The following is a 14,031-nucleotide window of genomic DNA, read 5'->3' on the forward strand; positions in this document are numbered from 1 at the left end:
GAGTCACCACATGGAAAATGGATAGAACAATGCCTGTGTCTGGAAAGGACAAAGGAAGCGTGGAGGGCTATTACTGCAGGAGTATCTGCGGAAAGAAAAAGGATTTCCCTAGGGGTGAGCGCACAGGGAAAAGGGATGTTGTGCTGTCATATGAGGAGGAAGGAAGGTCTGAAAAGACCAAACTGTTCTAGGTTGAGCAAGTTGTGTAGACACCTTCCAGCCATGCCCCACAGGCTATTAAAATGCCCAAAGCCATGGGGGCCAGCTGCCAGAACTTCAGCAAGCTGTAGGATTTAGCTGTGGACCCCTGGTATACTGACTTAGTACATCGTATCAGTGTTCGACAATTGTCAGAACCATCTCTCCGGCCTGCACGGCTGGACTACTCTACCCTTCGTTCAGGCATTAATTAGGCACCCATCACAAGTCAGGCACTGTACAAGGCAAGAGAAAACGCACTCCAGGTGTCTGAACAAGGGAACGCAACAGTCAGGCTTTGTTCAGTGACCCGTTAGGAGAATAAACAGGAGGAAAGGATGCGGAGAAGGATACCTTGTAAGAGACCGCCGCAATCAAGCGCCACACCTAACCTCTCGGATTTCCCAAAGGGTGCAGTATTTCGGATTTCACTTAACTGGGTCCCAACAAATACTTAACTTCCCAATTGAGAATAACAACTTCTATCAATTTAGCACTTACCATATGCCAAACGTTTCATTCAACAGTTTCTCACAACAACCCAGCAAAGCGGATATTAGTATCTTTGTTTTACACGTGAGAAAACTCAAGAGAAGGCTCAGGGAAGTCAAACAGATTGTTTAGAGTGACAAAATAAATGGAGGAGTGGGGATATGAATATAGGTCTGTCTCTCTAAATACCTATCCACACATCATTGGTGCTGGCCTGTAGCAAAGTTTTCCCCGGTCTATGTAAAAATGAGATCTAGAAACATATACCTACAAATGTCCATGTATGGTTGCCAGTTTCCTTGAGAAGGGCTACCTTTTATTCTAATAATGGATCCTATTTTTTTAAATAAAAGAATAGTAAGAAGAATTTCTTTTTTAAATGCCCTCCTTGGCAAAAACTACAAAATTAGTAAATTTGTATGCGTTTTCCCACTACCACATTCAACTGTGGTCTATAAAAGCCAAGTCCAGGAACCACTACACTAATGATGACATTTACATAGCATTTACCGTGACCCAGGCATTATTTTAAGCTTCTTAAATATACCACCTGTTTTAACTGCAGTGACTCTGGGAGTAGACTACTATATTCCCCTTTTGATAGACGACGTGCCTGAGGCACTAAAGTTTAAGTGTCTTGTCTAAGAGCCCAGAGCTGGGAAGAGGTAGGACTGGGACTCAAAGGGAGGGCCGTGTGCCTGGTGAGAGCACCTGAGGCCTCAGTCCCCACATTGTGAAAGCAAACAGACCTCAACCACTGCTATTTGGCCTATGACCTATAACGTTTAGACGTGTGAGACACTTACTGATAAGACCCTAAAACTGACGGCTACCTTGGGGCAAGTTACAAGATAACACATCAACAGGTGCGCGCAGCTCTGCTGAGTCAAGATACCAGCGAGCTGCCTTCGCGGCGCTCTAAGATGCCCGTAACCTAAACAATTTAATTAACCAAATTGTTCTCTTTCATTCTCCCAGAAAACGGAAAGGCCTTCCAACCTTATGGGGCTTCCAAATTCACTCTTGGCATTCAGTTCTCAAAGTCAGAATTACAACACAAAAGCCTTTGTGGTAGACAGAGCAAGTACTGAGGCTCATTTTATGGACAAGAAATTAAGTTAAAATAAATGACTTGTCCAAGGTAACAAAGTCAGCAAGAAGCAAAATGAAAACTGACGGCAGAGAGGATTCTTTTTTTTTTTAAAGATACATCCTTTTAAAGATTATTTATTTATTTATTTGACAGACAGAGATCACAAGTAGGCAGAGAAGCAGGCAGAGAGAGAGGAGGAAGCAGGCCTCCCGCCACGCAGAGAGCCCGATGTGGGGCTTGATCCCAGGACCCTGGGATCATGACCTGAGCCAAAGGCAGAGGCTTTAACCCACTGAGCCACCCGGGCGCCCCGGCAGAGAGGATTCTTTACAAGGCTTGAGGAATCCCAAGAACCAAAGACTGCAGAGACTACTTTTTTTCCTGGTTTCTCTCTCAAATGCATACCTTTATTTCAACAAATGTTGTATTCCTACTGACGTGTTCTAGGATAAATGTGACAGGTTCACAGAATAAATGGGAGAACAAAACAGAAAAAAATCCTGCGGCACTTCCAAAGCTATTTTGCAGTTCTTCCTGCTGTCTGAGTGTAAACTCCCTCACATTCCCATCGAACATCAGGTCTCCCTCATGAAGGAATGACAAGTGTGGGACTGTGTGTGTGCATGCAAACGTTCTGTTAATTAACAACTATAAAAACAAACAAGGTAATATTTTAAATCTCCAAATTATTCCTTATTCAAGATAAAACATGAACCTGAACCACATTCTTAAAAAGTTCTTTCTCAGGGTGCCTGGGTAGCTCAGTAGGTTAAGTGTCTGCCTTTGATTCAGGTCACGATCCCAGGGTCCTGGGATCCAGCCTGGCGTAGGGCTCCCTGCTTAGTGGGGAATCTGCTTCTCCCTCTCTGTCTGCCCCTTCCCCTGCTTGCGTGCATCCACTCACTCTCTCTCAAATAAATAGATAAAAAAAGTTTTAAGAAGTTCTTCCTCGGGGCGCCTGGGTGGCTCAGTGGGTTAAAGCCTCTGCCTGCAGGTCAGGTCATGATCTCAGGGTCCTGGGATCAAGTCCCGCATCGGGCTCTCTGCTCAGCAGGGAGCCTGCTTCCCTCTCTCTCTCTCTGCCTGCCTGCCTGTCTGCCTACTGATGATCTCTCTGTCAAATAAATAAATAAAATATTAAAAAAAAATAAAAAATAAACAGCATATAAACTCTCTGAGGAGGAGGCATGCTCTATATAACCAGTATTCTCAACAGTGTAGATACCCAAATATTGGTTGCATGGAGAGGAAAAAGGAAAAATAAAACTTGTCTCCCTGGATCTCTATCCTCTAGAGCTACAAAGTACAGGTTTGTTCCCTCCTCTGCTTAATAGCCCTAAATTATTTACATCTTAAAAGAAATTTTTATTTAAGTCCCGCATCAGGCTCTCTGCTCAGCAGGGAGCCTGTTTCCCCCTCTCTCTGCCTGCCTCTCTGCCTACTTGTGATCTCTGTCAAATAAATAAATAAAATCTTTAAAAAAAAAAAATGTGTGGGAAATGATGCCCCATCATATGAAAAAGAGGTCTGGACAATATGTAGAAAATTCAGAAATGTATGCTTTCAGATTTATGTACTTTTCTCCATGTAAGTTGTAGCTTAATCTTTTTTAGTAAAAAAAACGTTAAAGTTCTGTATATAATATATGTATTCCTTGTATTCATACAGAACATGAAATCACAACTATTTCAGCTAATGCTGCCATTTTTAAACCTTTACGGCTGTGGGCTAATGCTGGGTACATGCCAACAGCGGAGACCCACTGCCTAAGCACTGAGAGGACTCTTTCCCTTTTTCCTCGTTTACTGAAGGTTTTATCTACATTCCTCTAGCGACAGACTAATCAGAGGAAAAAAATCTCCAAGAAGTCAGCAGCATTCAAAAAGTATTCAATTATTTCAGGACAATAGAAATGCTATCACGAAAGCGGCATCCACCAGCCTTCTACCTACAAACTTAACATTTTGGGGAAATAAAGATCTAGTGATACTTTTATCACCAAGCATTTGAAGTACACTATTCCCACTGAAATAATTCCCTTGAAGTAAAAGCCACTCTAGTTAAAGATGCAGATTTCGAGAATCTAATAATCTTGTATTAATGCAGTACTGGCTTTCATTTGTACACAATCAATCTGTTACTGAACAAAGAATCCTTTTTAATTGCCCATGGCAATTAACAGTAATCATTTTCTTTTGTCTTATTCCTAAGTAGTGCAAGCTATAAGAGAGGAAGCCATGATTTTGACCTTTCTTTTAAATGGAGATGGGGAGGGGCGCCTGGGTGGCTCAGTGGGTTAAGCCGCTGCCTTCGGCTCGGGTCATGATCTCGGGGTCCTGGAATCGAGCCCCGCGTCGGGCTCTCTGCTCAGCAGGGAGCCTGCTTCCTCCTCTCTCTCTACCTGCCTCTCTGCCTGCTTGTGATCTCTCTCTGTCAAATAAATAAACAAAATCTTTAAAAAAATAAATAAATAAATAAATGGAGATGGGGAGAAGTGCAATGCAACTTTTTTTTTTAAATTTTTTACACTTCAGGAGGCTGGCCCGCACAATTTTTTTTTTTTCTAAAGATTTTATTTATTTATTTGACAGAGAGAGAGATCACAAGTAGGCGGAGAGGCAGGCAGAGAGAGAGGGGGAAGCAGGCTCCCCACCGAGCAGAGAGCCCGATTCGGGGCTCGATCCCAGGACCCCGGGATCACGACCCGAACCAAAGGCAGAGGCTTTAACCCACTGAGTCACCCAGGCGCCCCCCGCCAGCACACTTTCATTCCAACATTATTTTTGTTGTTTCATTTTTCACCCCAATATTATTTAATAACTTTCTGATTCATGAAAAAAGCACTGTAGTTAGTTCCACACAAATAAGTCAAGGGGCTTGGTATAGTTTTGTCTATACACTTTTAGCTGTCTAAAGAATTTTCTCAATTGAAAACTGTCAATTGGGAGCCACTCAGATACTTTTCTACTTACCAAAGAAAATACAGACTTAAGGAGTCATCACATGACCAAATACGTCTATCTTACTATATTATTTATTTTGGACAACTTTACATATATATATGTGGAATATAAGTGGGTGTGGAATACACACACACACACACACACACACACACACACACCAGGGTTTGAATCCTGGTCAGAAATCAAATGCTCGGGCACCTGGGTGGCCCAGTGGGTTAAGCCTCTGCCTTCGGCTCAGGTCATGATCCTGGGGTTCTGGGATCGAGTCCCGCATCCAGTAGTCTGCTCAGCAGGGGGCCTGCTTCCCTCTCTCTCTCTGTCTGCCTCTCTGCCTACTCGTGATCTCTCTCTCTCTGTCAAATAAATAAATAAAATCTTAAAAAAAAAAAAGAAATCAAATGCTCAACTTTATCAACATGTTGGCTAGATAAACTGGTACTTGGGGCTATATATTCTTTTTCAAAATGGTGTGCCATAGAACCAACTGTGTGTTCAGTAGTCTCTGAATATGGAAGCCTTTAAGACTATTAATACAGGGCCACCGCTCAAGAATGCAGAAATTCATCAGACTACTCAACAAATAATTCCCTCAACCCAGCGTATATCATATATAGCTAATCATTCACAACTAACTATAAATTCCTTAAGGGGATGAACTGTAGCTTATTCTTCTATCCCAGAGAAACAAGGCAGACTAATAAAATAAACACAGCTCTTGGAATCAGACAGACACGGATTCATAACACAGCTTGCAACCTCTCAGCTGTGTAACCCTGGTCAGGACACTTACGGTATTATGCATATTCGAGGATTAAATGCTGACCAGGAGGGCATGCCCTCTGAGAGTTTAAAGCCTAAAAATGGCCAGAATAGTTGGTACACATCTCTCCACCCACCTACCTCTCAAAAGAGAAAAACAAAAAGGCTATGGCACCTGTTTGGGTTCAATCAACATATATGTAGTGGGGGGTATACTATGTGAAAGGTATTTTGCTAGGTGTGACGGGAAATAAAAAATACACGAGGGGGGTGCCTGGGTGGCTCAGCGGGTTAAGCCTCTGCCTTAGGCTCAGGTCATGATCTCAGGGTCCTGGGATCGAGCCCCACATCAGGCTCTCTGCTCAGCAGGGAGCCTGCTTCTTCCTCTCTCTCTGCCTGCCTCTCTGCCTACTTGTGATCTTTGTCAAATAAATAAATAAAATCTTTAAAAAAAAAAAATACACGAGGGTTCCCACCCTCAAGGGGTTTACTATCTGGAAAGAAGAAACAATCTAGTATTATTAGCTATAAAATAAGGCAGAATGGGAACCAACTAGTATAATCCCTTCATTTTTCAAATGAAGAAACTGTAGCCAAGAGAAGTGAAAATGATTTGGCCAAAGTCATGCAGCTAGTGAGAGCAGAGCCGGGGCTAGGGCCTGAGTTTCTTCATTGTCAATTCAACATTCTTTACACCATAGGAAGCTGCCTCTCAATTGTTCAAATTTGATTTCCCAGTGCAAATATTACCATAGTGACCGGCAAAAAGACATTTTCCAAGTAAGAATGCAGAGACACTAGGAGAACAAAAAAGGTACGAAATACCACAGATGCATAATGCAACAGTCACAACTGCCACAAATTTCATAAAATGAAAATGCTCATTTCAATAAAGGAAGATGAAGGAGATAGGCAAGTCTGGCTATTCTCAACTAAAGTAAATATTACTTTCCTGTGATGATGGTTCATGGCTGAAAGTACCTGGTTCTCTGCTAATATATCAACTTAATGGTGTGTCTTAACACCATGGAAGCAAATAAATGAAAATCAGACTGACAGATGCCAGAAGTTATTTTCAAGAATTCTTCATAGACAAAACCTCATTAAAGCACTGTATCAAAAATTAAATAGAAATAAACTTTCAGGAAGATGAACATGAATGAATTGTTTGCATTTCTTAATACCAGCAATTCAAGTGCTATTCAGATGCTGCTGTTTGAGAGCCTAGGTCAACAATGACTCAGCTTGAAAGATTCCATATTGCTTTTAAAAGAAGTGTATGGTTTTAGTTATGTAGTCAATACAATCTGGATGCCCCTTTCCCCCAAAATTATAAACTAATTTTCACATGAATGGCTGAAAAAGAGACAGTGCTTATGTTTGAAAGACATATACAACAAAGGCAATCCGGTTCATTTTATCGCATCCCCCAGAGAAAGAGCCCTTACCCCGGGTTCTGACCTACAGGATTTGATGCTGGGAGAGGGGGGATGGAGGGGTTAAGAGTAGCACCAGGAGTCCAGTTGCAGTCCCAGCTCTAACTTGCTATGTGGTCCAGGACAAGAATCTACAACCAGAGCTGGACAGCACACTCGATTTCAGACTAGGAATGTGAAACCCAGAGAGGTGAAGTGTTCAAGGTTCCCATTAATTAGGTTAAGGCCTAGACCAGAAGATCTTCTGCATGTATTTCCAATACTCCTTCAGTTGTGACAGGAAACCTGTTACCATGCCCTGTGCAAGTTCATTTTCCCATCTGTAAATCAGGAGGCTAGACTAGGCACAGATTTTCAAGTTGTGCTGCTCTAAATCCAAGGGATTTCTGCTATGTATTTCATACAGTGTGAAAAATAAATTTTAAACAACTGGACTAGACGGTCAATAAAATGTCACACTGACTGGGTAAATTAAGACACCCAGCTGGTGAATGACAATAATTATACCAGATCACAGGAAGGCAGGCTCTACAGGAAGCTTAACACCTCTCAGAAGGCCCCCACAAACTGAAGATGTGAAAGCAGAAGATACTAGAGGGAGAGGGATAGACAACCACTCGCACTGTGTCAGTCTCCAACTGTACTGAACTGTGGTGTCTCCCCACCACACAGAGACTGCAGAAACATCCAAGCAGCTGTAGTTTATAGTCAGCAGTGAAACCCTCACTCCTCCTAGGCTGTCCTTTGCCAAAAGTTACCATCAGGCCCATGGATCTGCACACGGACAACAACTTCCGTGTAACTCATATCAAGAAGAATGACTCTCATTTTTTTTTCACTGTCCTAAATGCTTTGGCCTTCATCATGCCAAGCAAAAAGAAGGGGTACATGGTCAAAAGAATAGTGTTAAAAAAGTGGGGGGGCGGGGGCGGGTGGTTCAGTGGGCTGGGCCTCTGCCTTCGGCTCGGGTCGTGATCTTGGAGTCCTGGGATCAAGCCCCACATTGGGCTCTCTGCTCTGAGGGGAGCCTGCTTCTCCCTCTCTCTCTCTGCCTGCCTCTCTGCCTACTTGTGATCTCTCTTTCTGTCAAATAAAGAAATAAAATCTTAAAAAAAAAAAAAAAAAGAAGTGAAGAACTTTGATCACACTAGCATTAGAGATTTTCTAGGCACTGCAGGACCCTTGAAGACCTGTTACTAAATAGAAAACAGTCATCTACTGCCATCTCCTGCTCCAACCCCACCCCCAATGGCATATTAAGGGTTCCAGAAGGCCAAGGCTACCACCTCAGATTTTGGTAGCACCCAATTCCATCATGAAAGCAAATGTTGACAATGAGGTTCGAGGCTCTGCAACTAAACCATCAGAGAAATGCGACAATCCTTTTAACATCAGTTACCAGTTTAGGAAGAAAAATCACCCCTTTGTTGTTCTGTCTCCTCTCTTCCTATTATGTAAACTTAGGCTTTGGCCATGCAGAAACTTTCTGTGCTGCCAGTGATGTTAAAACTCTAAAACACAAATTTAAGCAGAGTTACAAACACAGTTATCTTATTCTTAATTAGCCATCACTTCCCCATTAAGAATAAAAAGCACCTATTTATATCAACATGGAAAACATAAACGCTAAAATAAATTCAGAGACTGAATCTTGATTCACAAGGCCAAAATTCAAAAATGAATGGAAACCAACAGAAAGATGAACCAAAATTCTGTAAGTCAATAATGGCGGAAAAAAAATTAATAATAATAATGTTGAAGATACATGCTATAGATAATTAAAATTACCAGACTCTGCTTGTCAGAAAATTTAAAGTGCTAAGAATTCGGAAGCTAAATGAACCACATGGATCTTATGATTTAGGCCCCCTTACCGTATCATAGACAAATACCCTAACATTTGATGAGTCAATGGTCCAATTCTGCAGATAACAGTGGATGCTTTTTATTTCAAGTATTCACACAGAACTATTTCTAAATAAGTGCTGAAGTAAACAAAGTTTGATCATAGCTCAGTTAAGAAATAAAGTCCTTCCAGTAAATGCTCCTTCACAGCTGGATGGCTGCTTTAATATGCAATTGCCCTAGGCCACAGGGGGAAAAAAAATCAGGCTTTTGATTTACTTAAGAAATAAAATAAATAAACCTAGAGCCTGCGAGTTTCCCTCTTCCAAGTTAAGGACAGAAAATGGTTAGATGGCTTTTCTGTTAAAAACAAACAAACAAACAACAACAAAAAAAAACAAACACCTCTTTCTCTGAATAGATTTCCTAAACCCCACCCCCAACATAAGATCACTGAAGAAACAGCTTCAGGAAAGGTAGCTAAGGTATATTTCTCAGGTAATAAGACCAAAAATCCTTTCGTATCAGCCCGTTCCTGGCACTCTTTCCTCACTCTGCCAAATCAGGTCACTCACAAGGCTTGGGGAAGGTAAGAGCCCCCCTGGCCCCCAGCATGGATCTGGCCAGAGGCATTCAGCTCCTGTGGCTGGGAGCGCCTGCAGCACCAGAGGGCAGAAATCTGAGTGACACTTGGCACTGTCTCTTCCAACAAACAACCGCAATGGGCTTTCCAAACTCGGGGCCTAATCGTTTCGAAGACCAGGAAGCTGAAGCCTTCCTGGAGCAGAGGTGAAAAGAAATAAGGCCTGCCTCCCAAAGGTCACACTGCAAACCAGAGGCCATTAGGGAAGAAGGCAAGACTGCAGCTTCTGCAGCCCCAGAACAGTAAACACCAAATGGGGCTATAACCCCTGAGGGATTGGGGAGAACTTGAGAACTAGCACTTTCCCAGCCAGAGGTAAAACAAAAATGAGACCTTCGTGGGGTGGGGGGAAGGAAGAGGCAAAAAAGGCACACTTCTAAGTTCTCCCAATGGATGTTGGCTGGGGGGGGGGCACGAGAATAAAACTGTCTCTTTACAATAGCTCAGAGAAGGAGGGAGGGAAGGTGAGAAAGAGAAGAAAGACCTATGAGCAGCCGCACTCTCCTGTTCCAAACGCCACGAAGCTGCAAAGCCCAGAGAGCTGAAGGGGCTGGGGAGCAAGATGGGAATGAGAGGGAAAAAAAAAAAAAAATGGGGCAATAGAAAGAGACCTTCTCCCTCACCATCACTGACCTCGGTAGAAGTAGGGAAAACGGGGGCGACAATCCCAGACTCCAGAGAGCAGGAACCAGCCAACCACCCCCGACATATTTACCCAGACTTCAAGATCCCTGGGGATAAAACCCTGGGGGTCAGGGTTCCGAGTGAATCTGCAATCTAAACCAGAGCCTAGAGAGTTCTAGCCCAAGCCAGCCCCTTCCCCTCCAAAGCTGGGGACTGTAGGCTCAAGGAAGACGAGCCTGAAGAGGGGAAGCACTCGGTGGGAATGGGCGGGTCAAGGCTGGGTGGCAGGGAGAGGCAATCCTGACAGGAACCTAATGGGAAGAGAAGGCGACTGGCAGGATACAAAGGGAAAGAAAAGGTGAGGAAACAAGTCAACGATGAACAGAGTTGAAACTTGGGTATCAAAGGGAGGGAGAATCTATCTAAGAACCGAGATGGTTCTGGGGGGATGGGGGGGGCAGCCAGTGAAAGGAAGGAATGGTTGAAAAGATATCTCTACTACTAGGCAGAACTAGGAGAAAGAGAACTCAAAAAAGGAGGTAAAAGGTAGGACAAAGGAGGGAGAACAAATACAAGTAAGGAAAGAGTGGAGGTTGAGGGCTGAATCTAAATGGTAGGGGAGGAGGTCAGGTGGAAAACTTAGAATTGAGAGAGAACACAGGTGGGATGGAATTTCGGGATGACCAGGATTAAAGAGAACCACTCAAACAGGGAACAGAATAGTAAAGTTAAAACGGGTCAAAAAGATAGGTGGGCAAGTGGACAGCTCCAAAAGGGGCAGAGCTGGGAGAAAAACGTTAGAGCCGATGGGGCAGAGCTGAACAAATGATAAGAGCAGGTGCAAAAAGGATTTGGGGCAGGTCTAAGAGATGCAGCGAAATGGGAAGGAAGGGGGGGTTGATAGGTCAGAGAAGTTAGCAAAGATTTGGGGAGGTAAAGGGCAAGTCTGAGGAAGGCAAAATGGGGAGGAGAAGACTTAGAGCAAAGAGAAGGCTGGGAGCAGGTCTCAAGCAGAGAACTGAAGGGGAAACAGGTCAAAGAAAGCGGGAGCGAATCAATGAGACAGCTCAACAGTGCCAATGAGGAGGTGGAGAGGAGAGGAAACCGCAAGGAGAACTACTGGGCAGAACGGGGCCTGCAAGGCAGCACTGAGGCTGCGGACAGGCTGAGTTACAGAGGTCAGAGAAGTGAATGGCAGAAATGAGAGCTGCAGGGTCGGGGGAGTTGTGGGGAGATGCTCTTCGCGGAAGGCAGAGTCAAAAAGCCAGCAGGTTAGGGGGCACAGAAGATCTGAGATTGGGCAAAGGGCAGATCGGGTATACAGAAAGGTCTGGAAGAGAAAAAAGTCTAAATGGTAAATGGGAGCAAGATCTGAGAAGGGGATGAGGTGAGCATGATGCAACCGTGTGTGAGAGGGAGCAGGGGACTGAACTGAGAGGCATGGAAGGGTCGCAGAGCTTAGAGGCATCTCAGGGCTGCACCAGGTTCCGCGAGTGGGCAGTAGGGCCCAAGAGGGAGGCGGAATTAAGTTCAAGGAGAAGACCTAGGGCCAGCAGTGCCAAGATGAACAAGGTCTCCGATGGATCTCCAAGGAGGTGGAACCACGGGTCCTAAAGGGACAGTTCCTGGGGGTGCAAACAGAGGACGGATCACAGTAGACGGGTCAAAGACGGGTACAGATCCGGAGGGTGGTGAGAGCGGAATCGAAGAGGGGGCAGGCGGGTCACGATTCTCAACGTGAAGGACCAAAATTAAGGGATGCAAAAGGGTCACTGAGGAGGTGGGTCCCAAGAGCACTGCAGCGTCCAGGAGGGGCGAAGGGCATTACTGAGGGGCGGAAGAGGGAAAGGGGAGGCGCAGAATTGGGAGCAGAGTGGCTTAAGTGAGGAGGGGGTGGCCGAGGCAGACACCAAGATCTCAAATGGGTCGGAAGGTGGGGGCAGACGCGGGGACAGCAAGGCTGGGACGAGCAGGGACAGGTCCGAAGGGCGGGCGGGCCCCGCGGGCCGGGCCGCAGCGCGAAGCAGCGGGACCGGCGGGGCCCGGGGGGCTGGGGGGCCGCTCCCTCCCCTCCCCCTCCGGCTCCTCCATTGTTCGCGGGCTCCGGGCCCCGCCGTCCCCGCCTCCCCTTGGACCCCGCAGCGGGGCGGCGCCCGGCCTCGCCGCCGGGGCCCGCGAGCTCGCGCACTCACCAGCTGGGCGCCCTCAGCGCGGCTCCGGCCTCCAGGATCCCAGCAGCGGCGACGGCGGCCCCGGCGCCATGTTCTGCTGCTCCTCGTCCAGCGGCGGCTGAGGCGGCGGCGGCGGCGGCTCCGGCGGCGGGGGGCCGGGCGGACCCTCCCTCGCGGGCTCCCTCCTCCGCCTCCTCCACCTCCTCCACCTCCTCCTCCCGCCGCGCCGCGGCTCTCCCTCGGGGCGGGGGGGCGGGGAGGGGAAGGGGGGAGGGGCGGGAACCAGGGGAAGGGCGGACCAGCCTCGCTCGCTCGCTCCCTCCCTCCTTCGCAATGGCGGCGGCGGCACCTCCTTCCTGCGGCCGCCGCTCCCGTGCGCGCGCGCTCCTCGCTACTGCGCGTGCGTGGCGTGCGGACCGTTGCAGGAGGATAACGGCCCTTGGGCGCGCGCCGCAAGGGGATAACCGGCGCCAAGCAGGAGACGAAGCGAGGGCGTCTACGCGCCCAAGGGGCTCAGTGCCACTACCGCGGCCTTTGGCTGGGAACGGGCGCGGAGGCCATCATGCGCGTACGCCTCAAAGAAATGCCGCTACTGCGGTGGCTGCGGCGCGAGACAGCACCAAGAAGCCTGCGACCCGGCAGAGGGAATGCTGTGGGCAAGTGCGCGTGCGCGGCACAGACTGCCTGGCGCGAGGCGGAGGGCGTGGCCCGCGGGAGTAGCGCGCACCCTTGCGCGCGCCAGAAGCAGCCGATCCCCTCCTTGCGGGGGCTCGTGGAGAAAGCGGGAGGGGAGAGGCATGGCCCGGTTTTGGGGGCGGGGGCGAAGGGCGCGATCCCGCTCGCGCGGGACCTGACCAGCCAATAGGACGCGAGGGGAGGTGGGTTAGCCGCGCGAGCCTCAGCCTCTGGGATAACGGAGGCGGCGAGATGGAGCGACGTAACGTCGGGCGGTGGGGAGGGGCTGGGGAGAAGGGAGAACACCCAGCGAGGGAGTTGATTGGGGAACACGAGGAGGCGTGGCCCGCCTCGGCCCAATCCAAGCCTGGCAATTTGTCGTTCCGGAAGAAGGGGCAGGGCTAGGGAGCGCGTGCTCTTTCCCTCGGCAGTGAAGAAAATCTGCCGGCGCCACGCGCAAGTTGATACGGTTTGCTCTGGGTTCCGTGATCGCCCGGAACTCGGGAGACGGACAAGGGTCTGCTTCTGCGTGCAGCCCTGACCTCCAAGTCAGCATTGTGCAAATGACTGCAAATCAAATGTCAGTTCCGCCTCGTACAGGGGAAACAGTGATGGGAAGAGGCACTGCCGTAACCCTTGAGTTGGAAACTGAGGAGGGGTTCCTCTGGGACCCCTCCGGAAGTACGCATGGTGGAAGATGAGCGTTCTGGGCACTGAGTCAATATTTACGGAATGCATGAAGAAGGGCTGTTTCCTATTACATTTTGCGTTTCTTTCCTCAGTCTTTTGATCCACAAAATGGAATAATAATTGTACCTCCCTCACAGGGTTGCTGAGAGAATTGAATAATATATATTTGTAAAGTGCTAAGCTTATTGTAAAGTGCTACACTTTATTTTATTTTTATCTTATTATTTTATTATTATTTTTTTAAAATCTCTACAGCCAACATCAGGCTCGAACTCACAACCCGAGATCAACAGTGACATGCTCCACGGACTGAGCCATCCAGGTGCCCCTCCTGCCCTCAAGTTTGAAAAATCCATTAAATAAAGGTTTTTTGGTTACTGATCAGAGTCTTCTCCCTTGACTTTTTTAACTCAGCATTTTTTATGCATGTAATCTGATTTTT

At 47.1% G+C, this 14,031-nt stretch overlaps 1 protein-coding gene across 1 annotated transcript in view; it reads right to left on the minus strand.

Moving 5' to 3' along the window:
• Positions 1–12,354, minus strand: part of LOC111160649 (Rho GTPase activating protein 35) — a 123,156-nt gene extending 110,802 nt beyond the window's left edge. Inside the window, 1 exon segment of the mRNA XM_022523883.1 lies at positions 12,246–12,354. The gene's annotated coding sequence lies outside the window, so the exon portion shown is untranslated.
• Between the last annotated feature and the right edge of the window lie 1,677 nt (positions 12,355–14,031).

The sequence above is a fragment of the Enhydra lutris genome, unplaced genomic scaffold (assembly GCF_002288905.1).
Source record: "Enhydra lutris kenyoni isolate GAN:26980312 unplaced genomic scaffold, ASM228890v2 scaffoldscaffold77, whole genome shotgun sequence".
NCBI classification, from domain to species: domain Eukaryota; kingdom Metazoa; phylum Chordata; class Mammalia; order Carnivora; family Mustelidae; genus Enhydra; species Enhydra lutris.